The sequence below is a fragment of the Euwallacea fornicatus genome, chromosome 21 (genome assembly GCF_040115645.1).
Source record: "Euwallacea fornicatus isolate EFF26 chromosome 21, ASM4011564v1, whole genome shotgun sequence".
Taxonomy (NCBI): domain Eukaryota; kingdom Metazoa; phylum Arthropoda; class Insecta; order Coleoptera; family Curculionidae; genus Euwallacea; species Euwallacea fornicatus.
The window spans coordinates 3,785,427-3,795,021 of record NC_089561.1 but is presented as its reverse complement, the minus strand read 5'-3'; the positions used below and the strand labels follow the sequence as shown (position 1 = coordinate 3,795,021).

The window sequence follows — 9,595 nt, the reverse complement described above, 5'->3', positions numbered from 1 at the left end:
ACCACCGACAACGCTCTCAACTCGGACCATCTTCCGGTGCACGTTTCCTGGAACGAGTTCAGGGCACCACCAGGTGGCACAAAGTATTCCTATAGGGATTTCGACTGGAATCTTTATAGGTTAAACATTTCCAGGGCTTGTGCTATCTCAAGCCAAATTGAGACCCCCGAACACTTGAACAGAGAAATCCGGAATTTGACGTGCATGATACAGAGTCAACAGAGAGCGTTGGCGAAGAGAGTACCGGATAGGCCTCCGCCCGACAATTTGCCCTCCCAGATCGTTGAACTGATAAAGTTCAAAAACAAGATCCGGAAAAGGTGGCAGACTTATAAGCGGGACGTGGACCGCCTACGCTTCAATGCCCTTACGGTCACAATTAAATCATAAATAACCATCCACAGGAACGAATGCTGGTCCAGGACGCTTCAAGACGTAAATCCTCGAGATAATTCCCTTTGGAGGATTGCCCGTAACCTCCGAAGAGAATATCAGAAACTACCCGCCATCCACCACAACGGGGAGGAATTCGCGTCGGACTCGGAGAAGGCCGGGGTGTTTGCCCGTTTTCTGAGTGAGATTCATGCCGGAACCCCAAACACCGACCCGGAACAGGTTGTGATCGACGAGGTCGCCCGTAAATTCTCCGAAAAACCCTATCCCATCCCCCCCCATATTTTCCACTCCATCTTATGCTCCCCCTCCGAAGTCCGCAAATGTCTGCGTCGGTTCCCGAACAATAAGGCCCCGGGACCGGACGGCATAACTTATCCCCTCCTTAAAAACTTACCCAGGAAAGCCATCGTCCAAATCACCCACATAACCAACGCCATCCTCAAACTACAGCACTTTCCGGCGGACTGGAAACGGGCTGTAGTAATTCTAATCCCCAAACCCGGAAAAGACCTCTCCCTACCCTCGTCATACCGCCCGATTTCCCTCTTGAACACCTTGGCAAAGTTAACTGAAAAGTTGATTTTGACAAGACTGAACAAGATCGTGTCAAGAAAGGACCTTCTCCCCTCCGAACAGTTCGGCTTTAGGGCCGGACACAACACAACTCTCCTTGCGGCGAAGGTGGTCAACGACATCTACACGGCCTACAACCGCCAGTTGAACACCGCGATGCTCTTTCTTGACATGGAAAGAGCATTTGACACGGTCTGGCAAGAGGGCCTCATATACAAACTCGCCGTAGTCCTCAATCTCCCCCTCCACTTTGTCTCTCTTATTTCCTCGTATCTAAGAGGGCGTTCCTTTAAGACAAAAGTCGAACAGTCCCTGTCCCAGTCCTGCCCGTTAACGTCGGGGGTTCCGCAGGGCACGGTAATGTCCCCATTACTGTACTCCCTGTATATCTCCGATTTTCCCAAACTCCCCACCACCAAACTGGCCCTTTATGCGGACGACACCGTCGTTTACAACCACTGTTTCTACGCTCAGGGCGCGAAACAGAGACTGGCACATCACCTCGGTCTCATATTACCTTTCTTCCGGAAATGGAAACTAAAGGTCAATCCGGCCAAAACCGAATTGGTGGTTTTTACGAAGAAGATCACCAATCATCGCATCCTGAACCCTCTGATGGTGGATGGGATTCCTGTACGACAACGGAGGACCGCGAGGTACTTGGGGATTGTGCTCGACGAACGGCTTACTTTCGGAGACCATGTCACGTATGCCATACAGAAAACCTTTGCGAGTCAACAAAAGCTATACCCATTAATCAGCTCGAAGTCGGTCATGAGTCCTGCCAACAAACTACTAATTTACAGGGTACTCATAAGACCGACAATGCTTTACGGCGCCCCAATGTGGTGCTCAATTTCTGACTCGCAAAGGAGGAGACTCCAAAAATTCCAAAATCGTATATTGAGAGGAGCTCTTTCTGCCAACAGATACACGCGCATACGTGACCTCCACGAGATGGCCGGGATCGAGTACGTCTCCGAGTATATCGACAGGACCTCCGACAATTTTTACCGGTACCAAATCTCTGGCTCCACCCTAACCAACGACCTAACCCGCCTACGGTTCGATCCGGAAAACATCCTCAAACACGGTCCGGCATACAAGCGGCTCCCACTATTTCTGGAACCGTGGAGACCTCCTTGACCAGCATTTGTAACTCCCCATCACATCCCACCAACCCATAAATATCCATGAAAAAGGCCGCGTAGTGGCTGCGGGGCGGGGTGGCTTGTCCGTTCCTCCCCTTGACAATGCGGACGCTGCGTTGGACGCTCTATGGTACAAGCATGGCTCAGACTTTGCAAGTCTGATTCGGAGATCTTGTATCCTAAAATTTTTGAATGCTACGTAGTACCTGAGGCCGCCTTTTTGAACTGGTTTTTTCATCAATTTTTCCAGTATGAAGTCTAATTCCAACAACATAACATCGTGCATCTAAGAACTTATATAAACATGTGTTTTACTAATGTACCTGTTAGTTCCGCAAACGTTCACATAAGGGCCCAGAGCCCGGGTGGTGAACTGTCCTGCACGCTCCTTTAACGCACCCTCTGATGGCGACTGGACATAACAACGTCCACCGTGCTTCACGCGCGGCCTATGTCGCACTCTTGCACATGTCCGTCATGTTGAGTGCGAACTCTCTAACTTTTGTGTATATATATTTATGTATATACTTAGCTATTAAGGTGTAATATGTAATTATTAATATGTAAATAAAGTTGTTTTGAGTTGAGAGTTGAGAGGTTCCCGTCCGATCACCGAAGTCAAGCGACGTCGGGCGTGGTTAGTACCTGGATGGGTGACCGCCTGGGAACACCACGTGCAGTTGCTTTTTTTTTAATGCTTCAAATTAATGCTGTTTTTTATCGACCCATGATACAATTATTTACAAGCAACTGCCATACCACGTTGGTCTACCGGTTCCCGTCCGATCACCGAAGTCAAGCGACGTCGGGCGTGGTTAGTACCTGGATGGGTGACCGCCTGGGAACACCACGTGCAGTTGCTTTTTTTTTAATGCTTCAAATTAATGCTGTTTTTTATCGACCCATGATACAATTATTTACAAGCAACTGCCATACCACGTTGGTCTACCGGTTCCCGTCCGATCACCGAAGTCAAGCGACGTCGGGCGTGGTTAGTACCTGGATGGGTGACCGCCTGGGAACACCACGTGCAGTTGCTTTTTTTTTAATGCTTCAAATTAATGCTGTTTTTTATCGACCCATGATACAATTATTTACAAGCAACTGCCATACCACGTTGGTCTACCGGTTCCCGTCCGATCACCGAAGTCAAGCGACGTCGGGCGTGGTTAGTACCTGGATGGGTGACCGCCTGGGAACACCACGTGCAGTTGCTTTTTTTTTAATGTTTCAAATTACTGCTTTTTTGTATCGACCAGTTATATGACAACCCCATAAAGACTTATTGTTTTAAAGGTTGAAACATATGAATTGATAACCGAATGTTACGTTTAGAAAACCATAAATTATTTTAAGCTAATATTAAAGATGCCGGAAGAGATTGAAATTTTATATGTGCTTATTAATTACTTTCATAATATAGACCAACAGATTTCTTGGTTTTACTGACGATGGTATTTTTGGGGCATAAGGAGGGAACAAACGGGCATGTGTAGTTCTTAGTTCTTAAGCTGATGTAGTAGCCGAATTGACTCAACGTGTTCAGATCGTAATTCATTAAATAATAAATTATTTATAAAATAAATAATTATTTTTCATTGCGTTCACGATCTATCAATAAAATTGACCCATGATACATTTATAATCGGTTCTAAGTAGCCGAAGTGATAGGACGTGCGTATCAGCGATAAGAATCCAACAAGAAAACAAACAACAAAAATACATCAAAACTATTTCAACTATTTTGGCATCAACAATAGAAGAGTGTACGATTAGTACCTAGACTAAAAGAAAGTTTCCCCCATTTCTGCGGCTCTTTTAGCCGCAGTAAATCGCAAATGGATAACGTGGAAATGGCAATCCACCAAGAAACACCAAGCACGTCTCGATCCACTCCCCAACAACAGAACAAAATTGCTTCCCTCACACTTGTCAAGAATCGTCAAGATAACCAGTGGTAAACGGTGGTTAGACCAAATAAACGAGTAAGACAATTCTCAAGTCCCATAGAAGTAGACATACTCAGCCAGAACAGGTTCTCTCCACTAACAGTGGGAGAATCCATTCCCAACAATGATCCCGTTAAAGAAAAATTAACCAGACCTCCCCCAATTTACGTGCCGGAAATAAACAACATAAACCCCCTACTTAACAAACTCAAAGATATCGGGATTTCTTCGAGCTTTACTTACAAAACGTTAAGTAATAGGCAAATAAGAATATCCCCCGACACAGTTGAAATCTATAGAAAGGTCATAGATCTTTTCAAGACAACCGAAACTCGATACCACACATACCAACTTAAGGAAGACAGAGCTTTTAGAGTGGTAATACGCAACATCCACCCTAGTGCCTTGGAAGAGGATATTAAACATGAGCTTGAGGAGCAAGGACATAGCGTTAGAAACGTCATTAATGTCAGGGAAAGGCAAACCAAGAGAAGACTTCCTCTGTTCTTTGTAAACCTTAATCCACAAGGTAATAACAAAGAAATATATAAAGTAAAACGGCTACAACAAGCAGTAGTCGTAGTAGAACCTCCCAGAAAATCAAAAACGATCGTCCAATGCACCAGGTGCCAGGAGTTTGGCCACACAAAAAACTACTGTGCTAAACCATTCCGTTGTGTTAAGTGTCCCAGAGAACACGAAACATCGAAATGCACGAAGGATAGAACTGCTCTTCCAATCTGTGCTCTGTGCGGCGAAAATCACCCTGCCAATTATAGAGGCTGCAAAGTCTACAGAGAGGCAGCAAATAAAAGAAACTCCCCCTAAAATACTAACAGAACTAGCAGCCCATCACAAGAAATCAGACAAAAAACCTATAGCAGAACCACAGAAAATATATCATATGCAGACATGGCAAAAAACCAAACCCCTCTACACACACAGAAAGACCAAATCAGTACCCAACCAAACCAAACCTCATTATCAATGGAGCAATCATTCCAAAGACTGGAATCAATACTAATCAAGCAAGCGGAACAGATGTCCTCGCTCATCACCTTAATCACAACATTATTGAGCAAGCTCTGTTAAATTCAAAGACACAATCATCCTCGCATTATGGAACGCAAACGGACTGGCCCAACACCGTCAGGAAGTTGAACTATTTATCGTGACGAATGATATTGATGTCCTACTGGTGTCGGAGAGTCACTTTACTGGCCGAACCTTCTTTAACATACCGGGTTACACGGTATATGACACCAAACATCCAGATGGAACGGCCCATGGGGGTACAGCAATAATAATCAAAAATCGTATTAAACATCACGAAATGGAAAAAACCGAAGAAGATTGCCTCCAAGCCACCAGTATCCAAATCAATATCGGAAATGGCCCTATAACAATATCAGTGGCCTATTGCCCACCCCGTCACAATATTTCTTCAGAAAGATTTGACCAATATCTAAGGACACTGGGTCACAGATTCATCTCAGGAGGGGACTATAACGCCAAACATACAAGTTGGGGGTCAAGACTTATTACCCCTAGAGGCAGAACACTGATGAAATGCATAGAGACAAATAATTGCACGCCACTAAGCTCAGGTGAACCCACGTATTGGCCTACTGACTTAAATAAGATTCCAGACCTCCTGGATTTTTTCATATCGAAGGGCATCTCTAGCAATTACGTTAGTGTTCAATCCTGCTTGGATCTGAGTTCTGACCATTCTCCAGTTATTCTCACCCTCAGCACCAAGGTGATTTACAAGAACCTGAATAAGAACTTATGCAACGCTCACACAGACTGGAATTTCTTTGGGGCATATATAGAAGAAAACATAAATCTCCACGTAGCACTGAAAACCCAAGCAGATATCGACGAGGCAACTAAACACCAGACAAGGGTCATCCACTACGCTGCATTCAGAGCTACTCCAGAAAACACAAAACACAGCAACGGCAAAGACATTTTCTATCCCAAGGAAATAAAGTTACTGGTGAGAGAAAAAAGGAGAGCTAGGAAAAAGTGGCAGGAAACCCACTGCCCAAATGACAAAAAAGCCTTTGACACGCTTGGGAAGAAACTCAAGGAATTACTGAGAGAACGGAAAAACGAGACCCTACAAAACCGACTCAGGAACCTGGATCCTACAGAAACTTCCAATTATTCTTTATGGAAGGCCACTTAATACCTGAAACGTCCCCTGCAGCACAACCCTCCCATAAGATCGGTTAACGGATGGGCTAGGAAGGACGACGAAAAAGCCGAAGTGCTTGCTTCCCATCTGAGCGAGCTATTTAAGCCGAATGAGATGGATTCGGAGGACGACGCGGAATTCAGAGCTGAAATAGACAACTTCCTGGTCAGTCCGTTGCCAATGGATCTCCCTATCGCCCACGCTAGCCCAGCAGAAATCAACAACATTATCGCCAAGTTAAAAACTAAAAAGGCACCAGGTTATGACTGGATAACCCCCAAAATGCTCAAGGGACTTAAGCGTAAGACAATTGTTTTCATCACCCAACTGGTCAACTGCATACTGAGAACCAGCTTCTACCCGATCCAATAGAAAACAGCGCACACAATTATGATCCAAAAACCGGGAAAGCCTGCAGATCAACCTTCATCCAATCGGCCAATTAGCTTGCTTCCGGTGCTGTCGAAGGTGTTCGAAAGGCTTCTCTTACGGAGAATAAAGAACGAACTTGTTGAGAATGAAATCATCCCTGATCACCAATTTGGGTTCAGGGAGGGACACTCAACAGTTGAACAGATCCATCGGATTACCAATAAAATAAGTGAAGCACTTCAACTTAAACAGTACTGCTCGGGCGTGTTCTTGGACATTCAGCAGGCCTTTGACAGGGTTTGGCACGTGGGATTGCTGTATAAGATAAAACAGCTAATCCCAAAGTACTACATGATACTGAAGGCCTACTTATCTGAACGAGGTTTCTACGTACAGGTCGGTGAGAGCCACTCTCGCTCATGTGGAATGCACGCTGGAGTTCCCCAAGGATCTGTCTTGGGGCCATTCCTCTACTCCTTGTTCACTGCGGATGCGGTCCAGAGCGACAGTGGCATGTTGTCAACCTTTGCAGACGATACGGCATTCCTAACCTGTGACCCAGACCCGCACATCGCAACTGTGAATACCCAAGAATACCTACATCACCTGGAGGAGTGGACGAGTAGATGGAAAGTTCGAGTAAACCAAGGCAAGTCAACCCACGTAACGTTCACTCTGAGAAGAGAAACCTGCCCACCGGTGAGCATCTTCAACCAGCCAATTCCGCAGGCTGATAGCGTGAGGTACCTGGGAATGCACCTTGATCGGAGGCTGACGTGGAGAAAGCACATACACACCAAAAGGGTCCAATTGAATGGAATTATCAGGAATTTGGCCTGGCTCCTGGGCTACCGCTCTCAACTAGGACTAAGCAACAAAGTCCTAATCTATAAATGTATTGTCAAGCCACTTTGGACTTATGGTATCCAGCTTTGGGGAACCGCTAGCAACTCGAATATAGAGATTCTGCAGCGATTCCAGTCAAAGACCTGCGCACGCTAGCGGGAGCCCCCTGGTACGTGAGCAACCTTACTTTGCATAACGACCTCAAAATGGCAACCGTGAGAGAGGAAATCCGGAGACAGGCCAGAAGGTACATGATCCGGCTAAACAATCATCCCAACCACCTTGCGCTGAATCTCTTAGACTCCTCTCGATATTCCAGTGGATTGAACAGATTCAACCCACTGGAACTTAGCGACAGGTTCGGCACCTAATGGGAGGAGGACCGAGATGTCGGTCACCCTTCAATCATTTATATTTTGTTTTGTTCTTTGTAAGTTCATATATAAAAGTTGCTGAATGTCCTTGTAGTTAATATGTGACAGATTGTAACATGATTAAAAAAAAAAATTAAAAAAAAAAAAAAATGATACATTTATGTAGACGCAACTGTCATACCACGTTGATCTACCGGTTCCCGTTCCAGTCTTTGCCTCGCACTTGTTGGGTATAGTCAAAATTTTTGAAATTCCGAAACCAAGTATCAAACGTCTGAAAACAATAAATTTGTCGATGTTTTCTGTAAATTCGGTTTAGTGTGTGTGTGTTTACACCACCGAGTTATTAGGAATTCCGTCGAGGGGGTGCCTGTTCGTCCCTCAAAGTTGATCGGTGGACAATGACGATAAAAACTCAAACGATTATAGTTGTGTTATGAACACAGACGAATGTCGTACGGATGTCTTGTATAAATCAGTCTTATCTCTAGTGACGAGTGAACCCGGAACAGATACCTTTACTGGACTTACGACCGAAGATAAATTAAAGCGCCGAAGGAAACTTTACGCGTTGCTTAAAGACAACGAAACTTGCGTAAAGTGCAAGGATCTCTTGAATAAAGTAGGGAGAGCCCTAGATCAAAATACATCTCTAAAGCTTCTCACAGTAGTAAACCACATCCGTAAGGTTCACTCAAGAAAGCGAAAATCAAATAGTGTTCTGGAAAAGAAAAGTAAGAGACCACAAGCCGTAATGGACACCCTCAGCAATCTTCTACGGAGTCCCAACCTTCCCATCCACATGGCAAATTCAAGGGCACGGACTTCGGACAACACGAGCCTCGCGATGTCGCCGATGAAATACCAGGACAAAATGACTTCCCAAAATAGGAACCAAGAAGAGTTCAAAACCCCACTCAAGACAGCGAAATGGAGAAGCCTGATCGACAATCCCATCCAAATTGAAAAGGCTAATCGTTACAGGCCTTTGACTGATAATGATGCAGAAAACGAATTAGCAGAAGAAACTAAAGAAAAAGTGGCTGCCTCAGCGAGCCAGCAGATACACCGCAAGGCATCTGCCACCCTCCAAAGAAAAAAGGACACGGACAAACCCCCGCCACTAGTTGTGCTAGATAAATTCGCCCGTCACACGGACCTAATTCAAAATATAAAATTAATCGTGAAGAAGAAGTTTACCTTCAAATACGCAAAAAACTCTGTAATTGTATACGTCGAAGACATTACCGATTGAACAAACCTAAAGAGAAATTTCGAGTTGGAAAATCTAGAGTTCCATACAAACGCCACGTCCAAAGAGAGAACTCACACCTTTGTACTTAGAGAATTGCAACGGAAAGTCTCGCACGAGGAGGAGAAGAGAGAGCTCATAGAAGAGAGCGAAATTCCAGTCAAGGAAGTCTATCTCGTGAAGAGTATGTTTCACCCTCTGTACTTGGTGGTGGTGGACAGCTCTTACACCCTCAATAAGCTGCAAAACCAAATAAAGACTGTCTCCAACGCCCGCATTAGTTGGAAAAACAGGCGAAATCAGCGCGACATCACTCAGTGCCGCAGGTGCCAGGTATGGGGACATGTTGCTAGGAACTGTCGACAGAAGTTTTGTTGCTCCAAATGCGCTCAGGAGCACGAAATTACGCAATGCAGCGAGGGAGCCACAATTAAGTGCGCGAACTATGGAGATTCGCACAGGTCATTCGATAAGAACTA

The 9,595-nt window shown here is 45.1% G+C and overlaps 3 non-coding genes across 3 annotated transcripts; all 3 read left to right on the top strand.

Moving 5' to 3' along the window:
- The first annotated feature begins 2,865 nt into the window (after positions 1 to 2,865).
- On the top strand, positions 2,866 to 2,983 carry LOC136346054 (5S ribosomal RNA). The gene has a single exon (XR_010733255.1). It is a non-coding gene; the product is annotated as a 5S ribosomal RNA (ribosomal RNA).
- A 59-nt stretch (positions 2,984 to 3,042) lies between these two features.
- LOC136346053 (5S ribosomal RNA) lies at positions 3,043 to 3,160 on the top strand. The gene has a single exon (XR_010733254.1). It is a non-coding gene; the product is annotated as a 5S ribosomal RNA (ribosomal RNA).
- Positions 3,161 to 3,219: 59 nt separating this feature from the next.
- Positions 3,220 to 3,337, top strand: LOC136346050 (5S ribosomal RNA). Its single transcript, XR_010733251.1, has one exon. It is a non-coding gene; the product is annotated as a 5S ribosomal RNA (ribosomal RNA).
- Positions 3,338 to 9,595: the final 6,258 nt, after the last annotated feature.